At 39.1% G+C, this 18,846-nt stretch overlaps 1 protein-coding gene across 1 annotated transcript in view; it reads left to right on the top strand.

Annotated features, from left to right (window-relative positions):
- The first annotated feature begins 204 nt into the window (after positions 1-204).
- glceb (glucuronic acid epimerase b) overlaps positions 205-18,846 on the top strand; it is a 61,520-nt gene continuing 42,878 nt past the window's right edge. The window contains exon 1 of the mRNA XM_085458921.1: positions 205-411. The gene's annotated coding sequence lies outside the window, so the exon portion shown is untranslated. The remainder of the gene's footprint in view (positions 412-18,846) is intronic.

Raw genomic sequence — 18,846 nt, 5'->3', positions numbered from 1 at the left:
AAAGGTATATTAACTTTAGAAAAATAAAAATGCTTATTTTATTTTATTTTATTTTATTTTATTTTATTTTATTTTATTTGATAGAGAAGCAGACTGTCTCTCAGACTTTCACACAAACCCTAACAAAAACAAACGCTTCGCTCCAGCCGGCTACTGTGATTGGTCCGTAGACACCCCCGAGTTCTCGCCCTATCTCGCGATGCCAAGGATTCTTCCCAGTGAGAAGCAGACGCTGAACTGTATTCAGTCGCTGTTGTGGCTGGGAGGCAGCAGAGTCAGGCAGTATCTTTGGTTGACCGTGATCCAGCCAAAGGTAAAGCAGGAGTCTTTTAAACTGACCGACAAAGCGAAAAGAAGCTATTGACGTGTCTGGCCAAACTCCGACTTTGCAAGACACCTTTCATCCTCCAGGTAAGGTTGCTACCTTTATCGTCCTGTTGGCTCCCGCTGTCCAGACACTCATATACAGGGCTAGCTGATATTTTCACAGTTGAGTTTTACACCAGCAAAGCAACATTTAACCCCCCCCCCCCCACCAGTCTTCGCGTCCTCTTCTGTCACATTTTAAGTTATCCTCGTAAAGCACTTTGTCGATAAGTCATGAAGAAAGCCTCCAGCTGGTCGGCGTGTGTTAACGGAACCAGAGTGTGTGTGTGGGGGGGGCAAGCAGCAACTTCAAAGCTCACTGTCGACTCTGTCTCTGGAATGGATATCCCTGTTAGCTTGTATGCTAACGATACATCTGCTTAGTATAAAGTGACTTGGCTTGCTCACTAGCTAGCTGGCTAATTCGCTTGCCAACTCAACACAGTTCTGGGTTACTGTCCTGTCGATGAGGCGGTGGTGAGGTGGCGAGGCGAGGGAGCCATGGCAAGCTTTTTGTGAATGAAACTGACAAACTTAACTTGTTCACCGGTTAGCTAACCTGCAGGCATTGATACTTAAAGCGACAGTTCTGCTCTTGGTTTATAGTACCTTGAATAATTTTAAACCCACAAGTCTTTGCAACAGAATAGCGACTTTTAATGCTAGTACCTCTTAAGGTTCAAAGGAAGGTATCTTTTTGTGCACAAACTTATCTACAGAGATGATTTTACTCCACACATACCTCTAGCTGTGAGTTTGTTGTACACTAAAGATAAAAAACCAGCTATGTGTAAAAAGCCTTTTGAGGAGTAGAGAATAATCAGAGATCGAACTTAAGCAGCCTGAGCTCTCTGCTGTGGTAACTACACAGCTGTTAACTGTGTGCCTTTGTTATGGATCTTCTTTAAATGGCATGGGGTGATTTTAGGGAACTGATATGTTCATGTTGTTGGTTTTTCTACATACTCTTACAAATGTGTTTACTCCAGGCAAGAAAAATTACGAGCCAGATAAAGCTGTCGGAGGAAAGGAAAAAGGTCTGCAGATTATTTGGCCACAGTTTTAAAATGTAACTCTTAAAACATTTCTATATGGGCATTATTTTCATCTGTGCTGATTTTGAGATCATTGTCACCAAATTTATAGGTTTGGCCAGGCTCTACAGGCTCTACAAAGTACACATTCATTGTAAAACCAAACACACTAACATAAAATAAGCTGTAATATAGCAGTGACCGTGTTATATGTAAGACCCTGGGTGTGCCTGTTTTTCTCCTTGACGTGCTAGTCATGTATGAAGGGGATGGAAGGAGAATCTCTTATATTTTGTTTTTGTATTTTAAATGTTTTTTGTGATTGCCCAGAGGAACGGTTATTCCTGTAATAAATGTCTGGTTGTTCAGGAAAATTTTTAAATAAGTAAATTTTAAGATGCATTTATTTATTAAATGGTGGTTGCATTGTTGCTTAGCATTAAGACTTAGTCTGTTGTGTTTGCATGATATGGTCAAGAAAGGCACATATGCCTGTTGAACTGAGCATGGAATCTGGCATATGCACCAGCTGCCTCTTTAAATGGTGTGCAGACTCTGCCTACATGGTGTACTGCATGTGTTTATGCAAGTGCGTGCCAGTATTCAGGATCTCCTACTAAAAATCTCTGCCCACTTTGGGTGTGTCTCTTCCTTTCTGTTTGATATGATGCCGAGAAAGAGCCAGCCAATACCAGTCTACTCCACTTTGAACAGTTTTCTGCACTCTAAGTGTTAGAATAGGGACTGATGTTTAGTAGACTCAAAAAAGGATGTTTCTGAGAAAATCGTAAGTGAAACAGCAGTTTTCATGTGTGTTTTGTTCATGCCGTACTGCTCTCTGCTCCCGGGTCACTGTGTAGAATTATGAACCAACACTCCAAATATGATCATGGTCAGTCCTGTGTTGACAAAGCAGTTTGAGCTACCTAGGCGTAGACTAAGTGTAAGATCTTTGAAATCATCATTTGGTATTTGGTGATGAGACAGCAGGACATTGTTTTTAAGTATTACAGAGAGAGCTGCAGCGGTTCAGACTGTGTAGGTTATTTATCCCTCCTTGAACTACTGCCGGGAGGTTCTTTTCAGTTGTCACTGGTTATGCCCCTCAAGGCCTACTGGATTAATTGATCACTTAATGCCTAGCATGTCACAGACCTTGACATGCGCTATTGCGTTGAAACAATCAGAATTATTCTCTTCACCTGTGAGATGTCATAATGTTTTAGCTCATGTGTGTTTGACACTGAATTCGTACTACCAGTTGTCACTTGTTAGTAGGGAGTACGACTTTGCAAGCAGTTTAAAGTGAATCCTGGCACAAATAATAGGAGCTGATGGCACATCCATTAAGAATGAATATTAAGGAGACCTACTGTCTTCAGAAATTAATAAAAATGCATATTGATTTGTACATTTTTTTTGTAATTGTTGGAGGAGGGGTAGATAGCTATTTAAAACTCTGTTATTACTGGTCACTTGTGGTTATTCCTCTGAAAGTGAAGGTAACTCTCTAGTATACTCTGCACCCTGTTGTATATTCTCCGTTGTACACAGCAATACTATCATTCCTAAACTAAATCCTGCCAGTATATTTATGGCTCTAGCTTTAGTCTTATTGATCTAGCATGCAGTCATACTGCATATCGATTCATTTGTGTGAAAATGAGGATTTTTCTCTAAAGGAAATTAAAATCCACTTATCTAAATGTTAACCAGACTTATGGCATACAACCTGATTTACATTTAGATCGATGGCCCCTATACTGTGTTTATTCCCATGAGTGTTGTTTGTTTGTTTGAGGTTGTGAACACATCAGAGGACATTTGTGTGGCACGATTTTTCTTTTTTTACACGATAGATTTGCAACTAGGGCTGCGCGATATGACCATAATCTCATATCCCGACATAAGACATTTCTCATCCCGATAACGAGATATATCACAATTCTGGGCAACTAGACTTGTGTGAAGTGTTTTCAGCTGGGTGTTGTGTACCTGGAGTTGATTTTTTTCTTATATTTTAGATAGAAGTTGTAATGGCTGTCATTTTCTTTGAGAGTGCTTATTACACGGCGTGCTGGAGGGAAAAGCTTGTTCTAACGTTTGAGTGTAAGGTTTATTTTGAGCACCTGGTGGCTCTTTTTTGCTTCTCATCCATAAACTCTGTCCATACTCTTTCACGTGATTGTTGTGTTTGTGGTAGAACAGGTTGGGGACCGGTTTGCAGCATGGTTTGCATAGCACAGTTTTCTGGTCCGTGTCAGAGTTTTCATAACCAAACCTTGTCCATGCTACAGAGGTAGCTGCTCGTTTGGGAGAAAGGTCCTCGATTTGACTGGTCCTTCTGTTTGGAGCTACCTGGTTCTGCCTCATCATCACTGGCCATACTTTTATACTCTGTTGCTGCATCCACGTGGTGACCATCCAAATGATGAAAAAATATTGCAGTAAACGGTGTATTCTGCAACACTACGAAACAAACAATAGATGTTTTAATTTTGTCATCCGATATATTTTGTCATATCGCACAGCCGTATTTGCAGCTCATGTTCAGTGATGAATGCCCTTACCCATTTTATATGGGTTAAAAATCTTTGAATTTCATACTTTGTTGAAATGTCTACATAGAGGACTTATCTTCTTTTTTTCAGTCAGTAAATGTAAAGTGTGGACGCCACATAAAAATGAGATGCTGGAAATCCATTTAAAAGCATTTGCAGAAGCAGGAAATTCATCATAGTAAAAATTTATCCTTTATGTTGTTGTTGATTTGAGTGCACTTTCAGTTCTGTCAATGAAAATGTTGACATGACACAGATGCAGTGGAAGCCCCTGAAAATGCAAAGTTATAGTTCAAACCTAAACTGAAATACGTTGTGCAGTTATCCAGAAACTTTATCACCTTATTGTGGCAGCTATTCTGTCATCTTTGCCAATTGACATTCATCCCCTTCTAAAGCTTGGGGGCTACGTGGTTCCACTTGGTGCTCTGATTTTACATACAGTAAAGCAGTATTAGTGTTGGTACATTTTCAACAGAAATTAAAGCTTGCTTATTCCGAATTATAGATGTTTTCTACAAAGGCAGTTTTTCCACATGAATTCCGGATAGTGTCAAGAGATTATTCTCAGACACAATCTCATGAATGGAAATTGAGCATTTGGATTACAGTGGTTCTTTGGTGGGGCATCGAGGATGTACAACACATGAATCCCACTGATTCACTGTGAAGTTTTTGGATAGTTGCCTGCACTATTAGGCTCCGTTACACACACTCTGCAATCAGAAGCTGGCAGGGTTAAAAGTGTGTTTAGTGTCCAGTCTGACTGATTCAGACATTTGGGTTCTTATGTACACCTCTGGGTGATATCTGGAAAACTTCAGGGCTGCTGCATATGCGTGAAAACTCATTTAGTGACTAAAGCTGCTTAAACGTTAACGGTGCCTCAGTCTGTGCCAGCCAGCTGGTGGGAGTAAGCAAACAAACAAATGTGAAATGGTGCCAATTAATAGAAAAGAAGTAGTTTGTATATTGTTGTTTAAAAGCCAGCGAGGGTGTATAGAAATGTGCCTACATGGTTAAAGAAATAAAACCATATTCCGTGGAGCGTGAATTCATACTATTTTTGAGCTGTGGCAGATTGCAGTAACGCTGGCAGAAACTGCCAATGTGCTGATTACAGTCAGCCAATCAGAACAGAGAGCTGATTTAAAAAAAAAATCCTATAGAAAACAGGAGATGGTGTATATACTAATATTTGTGCAAATATGTGATCACTGTGAATGAAATTTACAATGTAATTATTTAACCCTTTATGACCTACCATAGAACCAAGTCCGCCAGAGCTTACTTTATATTTTTACATGCTGTGGAGCCATTTTTGGGAGCATTTCAAGTTGCTATACATCAATACAACCATTATAGCCCAAATTTTAATAATATGTATGCATTAAGTCCATAGTAACTACATAAATTGCAAAAAGTGCAATAAACTACAAAAGAAAACTACATTTTTTTTGTTAACATATATTTCTACTTAGAGAAATTTAAGAGGTTTATCTCTCAAAACTTTAAATACAAAAAAGTTGCAAAAAATAGTTTACAACAACAGGAAATTTATTTTGAGTGTCTTCATGGTTTTATTTTTGAGATACACCAATTTTTATATACTGCAGAAAAATCGAAAAACAATCCTATGATGCAAATTTGCAGAGAAAACAGCACGTGCATCAAAATAAACTATTTAAAGCAGTGCAATTTGAGTTCTAAGCATCCTAGAAACTATTCAGAAAAGTATAGAGTCAAACATGACTTATAAAAACACCAGTAAAGGCTTATAAGGCCTACAAGTAAAAAATTACATTTTCCGCGAAAATGACGTCACTTCCGGTTTTGTGGAGGTAATGGCGGACATGCGATAGTTCGCACTGACGTCTATTTCAATGTAGGAAGTGTTCCGAACAACTGATCGGATCGGCAAAGCCCGTTTCTGGAATATGTTTTTGTTCCTGCAAGCGCTTTTTATGCAATTTTTGCAAAGCTTTATGTGGAAGAAAACCGTGACCTAGGACAAGCTGATGGCATAAGATGTAAGTACAACTCATCTGGTTTCATATGCAAAAAAATTATTGCGCTAGCTTATGTGGTTCTGGTTCTACCGGGATTTAAATATAGTTACGCAAAACAGAGCGTGCCTGCTCCAACCGGCTTTAAAGGGTTAAAATCCATGAAGCACTTTCAAAATAATCCTTTAGTCGCTTGTGTTGATCAGACAGCTTTACCTGGCTGACTTAGATGCATTATTGCTTTTTCTTGATGTGACGCAAAATGCACCTTCTCATAAGTCACTTCTCCAGCATGATTGTGTTTTATCCACTTTTCCACTAAAATATTCAGATATGCATGCACCCTCTGATCTCTTAGCATGTTTGCATTTTCTCCAGTTTCTGGTGTCCTCTGACAGAGCCTACTCACCCAGCCCACAGAACACCAGAGCTGTTGTTCATATGCTAATCTACTGCACTTGCAACAAATTCTTTCTGAACTCTTTGTTGAACCCACATTCCACCATTTAGTCCCTTGTCTCCAGTAAATATTAAACACAGTGTCCCGTCTAGGGCTATCTGCTGAATTCGGTACCCTGCAATTTTATGTCATTGTGCTTTGATTTATTGTTGACGTCTGTCCTTCCACAGCCATTTCGATCTCTTCTCTGATGAGTGCCCTTAATCAGCACATTTTACCACACTGCCTGGAACTGTCAAGTGTCCTTGTGGCTGAAGTAGAAAAGTGCAGAAAGCTGTTAAATGATAACAATGTTTTACACTGAACTCTACTCATTTGTCATTCTTTTTTTTTTTTGTGGTAGGGGTTTCACAGAGAGGGAGTAAAGTGGAAACCAGATATCTATGATGCTTATTATGCTTAAAATTGAGACCAATCTGAGACTACTTGTGTTCGATCTATCTGCTGTTTGTATTTTGCTGTTGCATGTAAATAAATAAAATTCCACATTATTTTACTAGTTCAAGTCCAGGCATGTCTATCTCTACGAAAGACGACAGCAGCTAAGATCTAAAGGCTGGGTAGTATCTCCCAGAACTTGTTATTAGGACATGTGGTCCAGCCTCATTGAAAATCAAGTGTTTATAGTTGTGAGTCATACAGAAGGGGGAGGGTTGTGGAGATTAGATATTGTTCAAAAACAGCCGTGATGGTGGGCATTTCCAGGCAGTTGCTCTAGAGAAACATGCGTGTGATATGTGCCGGTGTGGTGAGTGAGGAAAGAGGGCTGGATTCAAAGGTCCAAGCAGCTTTTTCTTCATCTCCACCCCAAAATTTCTAGTTTCTGTCAAATTTCTTTCTTTATTTTAACAGAGCGCTGATTTTTATTTATTTTTTTAACACAAAGCATAATTTATTAGTCTTTGCACACAATATCAAGTTAAAACTAAAACTGGGGGTTATCTTTCAATTTACACACAGTAAAAAACTTGAGCTGTCACTTGAGAAGGCATCATGGTGGAAACAAAAGAAATCAGTTTAGACTTGAGAAAAAACAATTGTTGATGCTCACGAAGCAGGAGATAGATATACAAAGTTATCACATCATTTCAAAATGTCAAGAACTGGAGAGATAGAAGTATCCTCAAGAAATTCAAATTAAGCCACACAGTACAGAACAAGCCTGGCTGAGGTATGAAAGGAATGATTTCAAATACTCTGGAGAGAAAACTAATGAGAGATGTGTCTAAAGAGACCAGAACAACTGCCAAGACGTGAGTGAAAGACTTCAGCAAACAGGAGTTGTAGTCTCAAAGAAGACGGTTACAAAAAATCCTACAAAGGAATGTACTGTGAGGTTGCATACCAAGAAAAACTCTACTTCTGCAAGAAGAGACACCTTCAACCCTGAATGAAGTATACTGAGGGCAACCTGGAGAAAGATTATGCATACTGGAAGCTCATCCTTTGGTCAGATGAGATGCTACTAGAGCTGTTTTCCCAAAGAAAGGCTGCTTATGTTTGAAGGGGAAAAAAGGGAGCGGTGCACTATCCAAAGAACATCGGCCCCAAAGTAAAACATGGTGGAGGGAGTATTATGATATGGAGGTGCTTCAGTGCATCTGGAACTGGGAATCTCGTCAAGGTGAAAGGAATAAATCAATAAAGTAGGATATGTGAGATTTTGAAAGAGAACCACAAATAGTAACAAAACTGGGTCTGTGTTGTTACTTTGTCTTCCAACACGACATAAACCCCAAACATGTGTCAGCCCTGGTCAAGAACTACGTCAAGAAGACCAAAGGAAATGTTATTGACTAGACTGTCAAAACCCTTATTTGAATCCCATTAAAAATCTTTGAGGTGAACTATAGACTAAGGTCCATGCCAGACCATCGAATCCGGAGGAGCTAGAGATTTGAATGGGCAGCAAATGCTCATGAGACGTGTGTAGGACTTGTTAAAAACTACAATAGATGACTGCAGGCTGTTATCCAGCAACAAGGATACGCGAATGACTGTTAGCATCAGCTTATGAGTTTGACTCTGGTAGTTTTTGGTTTTTGTGAAATTTTGTTTCTCTGCGCAAAATAGTGTAAGCAAAATAAAACTTAAGATGTTAGGAAAACTCTGTTAAAATTCCTTGCTCTGCTTAACAGCAATAATTCAGTTCTCTGTAGCATGTGTGGTGTTAAGGTGATATTTTTCCATCAAATATGCAGCTCACGCAGACCACACATCCATGTAATATTTAGGTGTTTAACTGTATAACAGTCATCAACCTGACTATTTAGAGCTGGTTGTGTGGCATTTCTTCAAAAATCTCTGCTGTCTGAGCAACATTTGATTTCAGACTTCCACACAAGTCCTCCCTACAGCATGGCAAGGCATTGTAATTTTTTGTTCTTTTGGCTTGATTATAGCAACAGTCAGTGTGATGAGTCACTCTTACACGTTTCTCATGGTTTCTGTCAGAAACACAAGTGATGGGGAAAGCCAGCGCAGATGGGGAAATATTTGCCACATGTATAAAAGACTTCTTATGCTTATGGCAACTATCATTGTTAGCATAGCCTCTAGTGAAGTGCAGCCACACTTTGAACATTTAATTCTCTATAATTGCCAGTAAAATCAGTGTTTGTGCAGTGCTTTTTTTTCTTTTCTTTTTTTTTTTCTTTTGCAAATTAAAAACTGAGTTGGTGAGATAACTTGTCTCCAGAACAGTCCTGTCTTTTAAGCCTAGCAACTTAAAAAATTTAAGTATTTATAGCATGCTTCTGTGGTGTTTATTGACCATTCAAAGCACTTCACATCTCAAGCCATATTCACCCATTCACATAGCACTTTATTCTGTGCATACAGGTTCTACCCACACACCACTGGATATATCTACAGCAGTTGCTGGGGCTCGAACCGCTGACCTTCCTGATTAGTGTATGACCCCCTTTAAATACTGAGCCACAGCCACCCACTAACATATGAGCCTTGTGTAGTTGTGATCTACATGTCTATCTGTTAAGGTAACTGCATGGAGTTTTGACTCAGACTATAGTTGTTTCAAAAAACATAAATTGCTGAAAAAGTCATGGAAATTTGCATTTAAGTAGTATAAGTGATTATATATTTATATATTTTTATACTAGTCATAACTTTTTGTGGAGATTAATTGTTTGTCTTGACATTAAGTAGTCTTGTGTGTCAGACTTCAATGTGAGTTGTAGCCTGAGATGTGGACCATGGAAATGCAGATTTAAAAATGTCTGGCTTCATGGGTATGGATTGATTCCAGGATAGACAATTGGTAAATTGTGGAAGTAAAAAGGTTTGACATATCAAATATGGCCAGCTAGCCATGATCAAGAAGCCTTTCCCATATTGCAGCTCTGCACAGACAGACTCTCGTCTTCATCACTAGCCGTGTTTTCTTGCCATCTGCCATCAGGTGCTATGTCCAGAAACAGAAATAATTAGCTACCTTTAGTGACTTTGGTCACTAAAGGTAGCTAATTACCGGTAGTATAGGTTAGGTTAGGCCTGCACAGTTAATCACATTTTAATCTTGGTCATGGTTTTGGTTTCCCAGTTAAATGAACATGATCATGTGATACTAAAAATGCAGGCTCCACCAGTCGAACACAAGGCAAAAGGAAATCAAGTGGTCCCACCTGACTGCGTGTCTGCATATCCATACCTAGCTGTTACTTGCATCATGCATCTTTAAGTTCCACAGACTTCTCTGGAAGAGTAACACTACAATAAAAGACACATTTATGGAACAAAATTCATTTTTGGCACAGCACAAGGTGAACAGATCGTTTCATGACGTTCGATCTGTTGTTTGGAAATGCATTAGACGTAGCACAAGGTATGTTAACCAGGAGTAAATCGTATGCAAAGAGTGCTGTAGAGCTGTGTCCTCGCTGCAAAGAAGCATAAATAACTCATCATCCACAAAAAAACCACACTTCAAACTGTAATATAATTAATTCATGAAGTCCAAGAAAAACAATGGAATGATTGCTAAGATGAATTGTCCCAACATTTCATATCCACATTGAGCTCACGCAAAGATGCACTGAAATCACCAAAACAGACACATTTCATTTGGCCAAAGATGTGTTTTCACTAAACTTAAAGAGCTTCAGGAAGACTGTCAGCGTACTAAACAAAAGGGGGTCGTCATCTTGTACTGTTTCTGTTCCAGAGTGGAAATACCTGTGCCGTATGTAAAACAACGCACAGGAAACGGAGAGGGGTGTCATGGCTGTTGAGTACTTTGCTGCCAGTGTTATTCAGATCCTTCATTCATGCACAATAAATGGAGGAAATGAAGAATTTGCATTTTGCTTTTAGGAGATGCGCTTGGGTCAAGATTATTTTATAAAGATGAAATTACAGGAATGTAACATAGTGTAAAGGGGAAAGTGGTGCCCTGTTGTTTTAAATTTGTTTTTCTTTTTAATTATGTTTTATTTTGATGCAGAGATTTGTACAAATGTGAAAGCAGAGTTCTGTGTGAGTGCAATAAAAATATATATTTTTTTAATTTAAAATCAGTTAATCACAATTGTGACAGATTATAATGATCTCTGTATTGATCAAAATTATAATAATTTTAGCCATAATCAGTTTAATCAGCTTACTATGATGATTGTGATCTAAACTTGTATGGCATTAATGGAGGAAAAAAGTCATGCTCAGTGGAGCTGCAATACCAGGATTCACCAAGATAGCAGGATTAAATAAAGAGCTCGATTTTAATCTAAGGAGCTAGAAATATAAATGTGTATAATGAATGTGGACCATGATTTCTACCCTGAAAAGGGAGAAGAGGGTCGTTTTATTTGCTGACATTTACAGATACTTCAGAATGTGTTGTCAGGAAATCTTGCATGCTATGACATAGTTAAAGAATAGTCATGAAACTGTGCTGTTAAAGTGTGTAAGAACTGTGTAGTAAGCTCACCATCATTACCTTCATAGAAAAGGCTTTAAAGCTGAGGTTTATATGCAGTCAGAATAATGGCAAGGAGCACATGTCTAAAAGGGTCTTTCCTGCTGCTCTAGCTACTATCTCCCGCTGGGATTTTTGTCTCCAATGCAAGCAAAGCTGGGTTTTCCCACAGTGTTTAATAATGGGCTAACACACAAAGGTCTTCTCTGTGCTGGATGCATGGTTGATGCTTCCAAAACTCTAATCCCTAACGTGTAAAATCTACCCTCGTCACTGGGATCCAATCCTCTGATAAGCGGCTGACTGATGATTGCACGCTGGAAGGTGGAGGATCATTTGTCTCTTTTGTGCAGTTCATGTTTGGGTATTCAGCGCAATAAAGTTGAAAGAAAGCCCCCCTGATTATATGATTGTATGTAATAAGCTCCAATTTTCAGATCAGCACAGTCAGATTAAGCAATCAGTCACAAATTCTTGCAGTGATCAGGCCAAGAGACTCGGCAGGCTGCACAGTGGACCCCTACCTGTCATAGTTTACTGTTGCGGAAGTGCCAGGGACTGATCTCCACCTGACAGCACTGAGATTCATCCTTTTACTGCTTTGCCATAGTTACACTTGAGCAGTGAAGCCACTTGGTGCTCTCTGTCCCTCTGGATCAGTGCTCTGAGATGAGTTTGTTGAACCTTGTTAGAAAAGGCAAGCCATTTGGGCGTGCAAGTTTTTTGGTGTAACGCCTTGTTGCAAATTCTGTAAATTATGTTAAACTGTTTTGTTTTTAATTGCTTGCACCTTTACAATGACAGTTTCTGTGAGTCTTCAGCATTCATGTTTATGTTTTTGTAGCCTTTGCTCTTTGTTCGTTTTAACAGTGGGTTGAGGGGGTTGGGTTGGCCCAGTCTCTCTGTGGGACACCGCTGTTGCTTTGCCCTGTGACCTCCACAGTACACCCAACCATAGCCTGCTTCAAAGGCAACACGCAGACAGCTTATATTTGCATTCTTTGGAGCCGTAACCCTCCCTTGGGCACTTTCTGCTCTATCCCTCCGTCCCACCAAGTACCACCCTGCAGAGCTAAAGAAAGTGGGCCTGAAAAAGAGACACAGTCTGGTCATCTTCTGCACTTTACTTTTGAACTGTCTAACATTAATTTAGCATTATAGATGCAGATCGGATTAAAAGATGGTGGGTTCAATCAGGCTTTCCAAGGAATTGTAACACTCTACAGGGAGCGAGTTGCTCTGGTTGGCTGGCTCATGATCCTGTGTGGTGTGCTTGTGCCTTCGCCTTCTGTCCCATCTTTTATCAATACTCAAACCAAACAACCCACTGCCCACCACTTTTTTTTTTTATAGTCATGAGTTAATCACACATTTAAACTAGCAATGTAGCATTGTTCTTGTCTCTTGCCTTACTCCAAGTGCCTTTCCAGTGGCACTGCATAGCAATGCCATTGTGTTGTGTCTCAGCTTGTGTTTTGAGCAGTAAAAGTTAACAATGTCTTTTGTTTTATACTAACAGTCCAAATGCTTCTCACTTCACTTTTACTCACTACAGCCATTCACTTGTTCAAATAATTGTAATGAAACCGAGGTTAAAAAAAACCAAACAGAGAAAAAATAACTTGGCACGAGCTGCACAAACAGCATGTTTGTCGAGGCTGCCCTGGGCTGGTGGTATTTGTGCCAGGGCAGTGTGTGTGTGCTTTTCAAAATCCCCTTTCTTTATAACTTTGTGTTAATTGTGCACTCAGTCATAAAGAGTTTGAATGGCCCATTCTTTTACCTTATTTTGTTATAAAAGAAATGCACAAGCTTGAGGAAAATGGCTTGAATAATAATTGGCAACACGTAAAGCAGTGATTCACTTGGCTCTTGCTCAAGAAGCATCTGCAGGAAGTGTTGTTTGTGTTAGTATTTGATTGATATTGAGAGTTGAACATACTTGACTTGTTTAAGGTCTGCTATTTATGCGCAGAAAACTGATAAACTGCAACAAGTTTGAGACATTTTTTCAAGCAAAAATGCCAAATGTTTCCTAGTAGTAAACTAAATATATTAGCATTTTATTTTTTAATAATGAAAGTGGTTAAGTAGTTTAATATTCTCGAGTAATTTATTCTTTTTTTTTAAAGGATTTTTATGGACAGAGTGAATGACCTCACAGTCAAGTTCTTGCGCTGTCTCTTGTAGTAACAAGCAAAAGTCTGTGTAGCATTACACTGGCTCTTATCAAAGCAGGTGCAAGAATAATTTAAGGCTACAATTGTATTTGTGAGAAATTCTTTTCCATCCAGCTCGATAATTGAAGGGCTCAGTGCATGAAGCTTGAGTAGTGAAATTTCCCTGGGCTACCATTTTGCATTCACTCTCATAAGAGCTATCCACTCTAACTACCCAATGTGGATAAAGAATGTCTTAGTTAATTGTTTTAATAGCCATCTTTACAACTCGACACCCTCCAATATTGCAAAACTGGGAGACTCAAAAGCTGTCTCATCTTCCCCGAGCAAAATTAGCCTTCCGTGACCTTCCTTCGCTATGCCCCTGTGACGTTCACGCTTGATTAGGCCTGCAAATGAAGTTTTCCTTCTTTTAGGGCAGGAAGCACGACCTTGGGCCGAGAGACCTGTTAAGTCTTTATTGGATTGGCTGGACATACTAAGCTCAGAAGACGTCTCAGAAGAATTTAGTTGGACCTGCTTCATCAGCGCTTGTTTCATATTTTCATGGCTCTTTTGGAGCCTCATGTCTGAACACATGGTAGCAGGTAGCAGCCAAATACTTCAGATCAAGACTCAGTACTTAAGATCATAAGACCCCCAATTAGTCAAATTCCAAACTACTGATCTACCAGTTTTGCTGTGTTTTTAAATGTGAGCAGTCACTGAAGATATTTTTGATATGAGAACTAAAGTAGTTAAATGAAATGCCATTAATGTTTTTTATTTGAAATGCCAGTCACAAATTCTTCACTTAAAAAAAAACGAAACATGTATTCCAGCTTTCTGCAATTATATGCATGTACTAGAGATGGACCAATCCGATATTACGTATCGGTATCGGTCCGATACTGACGTATATTACTGGATCGGATATTGGCGAGAAATAAAAATTGTAATCTGATCCATTAAATATCAAAAAAGCACCTCACAAAACTTGCGACATGGCGTAAATCGGTTCATAACCGTAGCACGTCGGAGCAGTGTGGTCACGTGATAGAGCGGCTGTGTGTATTTGTAGCCTCGCTACCAAACTAGCATTTCATCTCTGAGGAAGTGATCCCAGAGAGAAGTAAAGCAAGTGTGTAAGTTCATCTCTGAATGTTTGTAAAGCATTCCAGCGTTAAGCTTAACAACCGATATATGGAGCGACTGCCTCTTCTCTCCCTCTCCAGCTGCTACTTCAATCGTGAAACTGATTAATGATCAGCTGATCGGCTTTTCTGTCGCCAGTCCGTCTCTCTTGTTCGTTCATCGCCCACTTCGCGCCAGAAAGAGGAAACCAGCGGCTGAACAACAGCAGCACGTTTAACCTTGATAAGCTGTTGTTAGAATTTATTTAATATTACTTTCTACACCAGGATCTTTTTCTACGTAGCTGACGCTGGTAACTGTGCAGGGGCGGATCTAGCAAAGTTTAACCAGGGGGGCCGATAGGGCATTAACAGGGAAAAGGGGGGCACAAAGACATACACTTCTTTCTTATTCTCATTTAAAATGTCTAGCTTTTAATAAATAATTATCTGAATCTTACACCCAAAGTTTTAATCTTATGTAAAATAGATAGAAGTCCATTACTGTATATAGTAACTGTTAAGTCTAATATACCCTAGTAAGCTATACTACTTTTTCCTTTGGGAAGATACCATCTGTGCAGTCTGCAATTCTGTTGAAGAAAGATGTTGAATCTATTTAATTATTCTTGAAAAAGAATTTATTTCTGTGCATTTTTTTTCCACACTGCATCAAATTAAAGTTGATTACGTCGATTAAGCATCATGAGGTGGGGGGTGGTTCCCTATTTTTTTTTTTTTTTTTTTTTTTTTGGAGTTTACAACCCTATTAGTTAGGTTGCTTAATATTTCTGCTAAGTACTCTTTAAAATACCAGAATAGGGAGGATGGAGTAGGTTTAAGTTTATTAGATTGATCAGTATTGCTGAACTATGAAATATTTTGGGTGCAGTGTATTTTTACATACAGGTATAACAGAATAGCTTTAGTGTTGTTGTTTATTTAAACTTGAGTATGAACTTATACAAAATGCAGCAAGATATTAAAAAACAGTTTTATTGATTACAAAACACACTATATTGGATTCATATCGGTATCGGCAGATATCCAAATTTATGGTATCGGTATCGGACATAAAAAAGTGGTATCGTGCCATCTCTAGTATGTACGCTGACAAGTGAATTTCGGAAAGCGCTGGAATAACATGTGGCAGCATGTCCAGGAACTGTGATAGAGCCAGATGCTTTGTACACTGGTGCACAGACCAAAGCTTTAGGCTTCCTAATTTACTTTCTGTTGCTATTTTCCCACATACAAATGAGCAGGACATTTTTCTTCTAATTTCAGCAGCCTCTGCACTAATGAGCTTCTGCTCAAACTGGCAGGCCAAAAAGGATTTAAGCTTGGGCTAACTAGTCATGTACAGGCAGTTTTTTTTTTTTTTTTTTTTTTTTTTTTTTTTCCTCTCTTCCCCCAAATATTACCACAAAATTAGGAAGGCATTTAACACACAACGGGGCAGCACAATAGCTGAGTGCGGAGCACTGTTGCCTCACAGCGAGAAGTTTTAAATATGTTGGCCTTTCTGCATAGTTTGTTTTTACTCCCCAGGAGTGGGACCCTTCTGGGGCCTCTCGTTTGCTGCAGTTCACCTTACCTTCTTGTGGCAACAGAGTCCCAGATGAACACTGCAAATCAGTGCTGGCTAGTGCACGTTAGAGGGAGGCTTACTGCATCTCTAGAGCTACACATGAAGAAGTGCAGCTGCATAAATAGGCTTGGCTTTACCATTACAGTACAGACATGTCTCCTCTCCTGCTTCTCTGGTGCCTCTATCTACTTTATATCTGTCCCCATGCCTGACTAGCATATTTGCTATTCAGCTCAGCTCTGACAGCCCTGTTAGCAGTGACGGATGTGATGGAGCCTGGCTCTTTCAACGTCATATCTTCAAGTGACTGTATAGATCTAATCTATAAGGGACACTGATAGTAGTACCCAGGGAACAGCCTTGTTTGTGTGTGATGGTGTAATTAATTGATGCTGCATGTATGGATGATCATAAATAGACAGTTTGTTGACTAAGGGTTGTTTAATGGACTTTTTTGTGTAGTTTTTTTTGTTGTTATTATTTTTTTTGCGTCATTATCTGCAACCTTGTCTCTCTTTACTTTGCGTACATATACAAGAACCATTCAGAAAAGCAGCTGTAGAGCGCTTTTAGAAGTCAAAAACTCCCCTGATTACCTCTTTACAAGTTCACCTGCAGTTTTGCAACACTGTAAGATTTTTGAACACTTACTAGTCATTATTTTTCTTCAGGGGGTAAGAACTAAGATTTGTGGTATTTCATTAATGTTCATTTTGCTTTCATTCAGTGCTAAAGGGTTAGTGGATAATAATGGCAGTAATTACAAATGGAACAGCTTTCTGCTTCTACCATGGTAAAATTCCTTGTTTATGCTGGATGGTTAGTATCGCCTTTTGACATTTTAATTATCATCAAAACCATGTTTGATTAACATGCTTTTATATAACTCTGCAGACACAAAGTCAACAGCTTTCTCTCCCAGATGTAACTGCACAAGCAGTGTGGGTTTATTTTAAGGTTATAAAATATGGTGGAGATTTTTGGAGCCTTCTGAGACAAAGAAGTGCAAAGTTTGGTTGTTTTTCTAGATTGTGTTGAGGAGGACTTCTGTTGTATATGGAGGAGGGAATGGTTTGATTGTGTGCATACATCTAAGGGGATGAAATGGTATGCAACAGCGCTATAAATAACCACATTCATATGTAGTGACAGCTGCTCTGGAATTGTCAAAGAGCCTCGCCAATGTCCTACAATTAGTACATTTGGTTTTTCCTTTTATGTAAACCTGACTGTTCTAAGATGCCCCCACACACATTCAGACAGTTACCCTGACTGAGTTGGAAAAAGCAAAAACAAGCATACACACGCTTTGATCATTTCAATGAATCTCAATCTAACTTGCACATATACCAGTTTGGCTCATGTCTCGCATTCGCAGTTAAATTAAAAGTAATGTCATCATACATGTCATGTGTTTATACGTAACTTGTCTTGGTGTTAAAATACACAGTGAGAGAAGGAGACATTGTGGAGACACTGCAGATACTCTGCTTCCAGTAGACATTTGGACCATGACAGAAGTGTTATAGTCACACACATGGACATTCTGGGTTACAAACTGAGTTACAACATGAAAGACTTCTGAGCAGTGTCAACAGAACTGGCATGGCCTTGCTGTGCAATCTGTAAAGCTCGAACACTACGTTCCGTAATCCCCATAATTAAAAACCAACAGAATTACTATCTCCCTTATTCAATTTAAATATTTCTGGACCACTATAGGCACATATATCATGTGCGAATGAACTAAAAGAGATTTAAATTGCCTGAAAGCGGCAGAAGAAAATTGAGCAGAAATATCCACGAGCAATTGCATTCAAGGCAGAGAAAGCAGAAGATTGGCAGGACACTGCAGCCTTGACAGGGGTAATAATTTGCTTGGTAAGGCCAGTTAAAGGTAAACCTGCAGGATACGGTAAAGTCAAGGTCAGCTCGAAAGAGACATTTTTTAAAAATCACCTCAGGGCTTTTACTTTGCCTCTGAACAGCTTTTTTCTTCATTGCCACACATGTTCAACCTCGTTGCTGGATGGCTTGCAGTCTCTTGGCATTTCTGTCAAATTCTTTAGCTGTGTGAGCCAATGTGCTTTACATATTAAATCTCACCGACTTGACCGTCTTAACTCTCTCTTCGGTTCTCAAACAACTTTGTTCCCTTAAAATTTAAAAGTGAGATTTTGCATATATTCCTGAAAGAAAGCCCTTTTTATTGGCAACAACCTATTTTTACTGTGACTGAAGGAAAGGCATATTGCAGGAGACGTGTTATTATGCTTAATCTAATCTCCTCCCAAAGCGCTGGCAATTCTCTCAATGCAAAAGGGTGCTGTTATTAAATCAACATATTTGTCTTAGAGCGCACCAAGAAGCATGCTGTGCACATTCGTGTCTTTAAAGATTTTCAGAAAGATGTAACTGTTTCTGTAATTATTCAGGCATCTAGTAATCATTTCATTATTTTAATTATTTTTAAACAAACTGTGCTACCAGGCCTTAGATTTATGAATTATTTCACTGTGCTCTGCATTTGTATATTCCTTAAAGTGAGACTATATTACTTGAGTGTGTCTGATGACCTGAAACATTTGGTGTCCCATTTCCCC

Source organism: Copadichromis virginalis, linkage group LG1 (genome assembly GCF_057382275.1).
Source record: "Copadichromis virginalis isolate Kocher_CV1m ecotype Utaka linkage group LG1, C_Virginalis_male_GT1.1, whole genome shotgun sequence".
Lineage (NCBI taxonomy): Eukaryota > Metazoa > Chordata > Actinopteri > Cichliformes > Cichlidae > Copadichromis > Copadichromis virginalis.
Note: the sequence above shows the minus strand (reverse complement) of the source record. Positions and strands in the feature narration are given on the sequence as shown.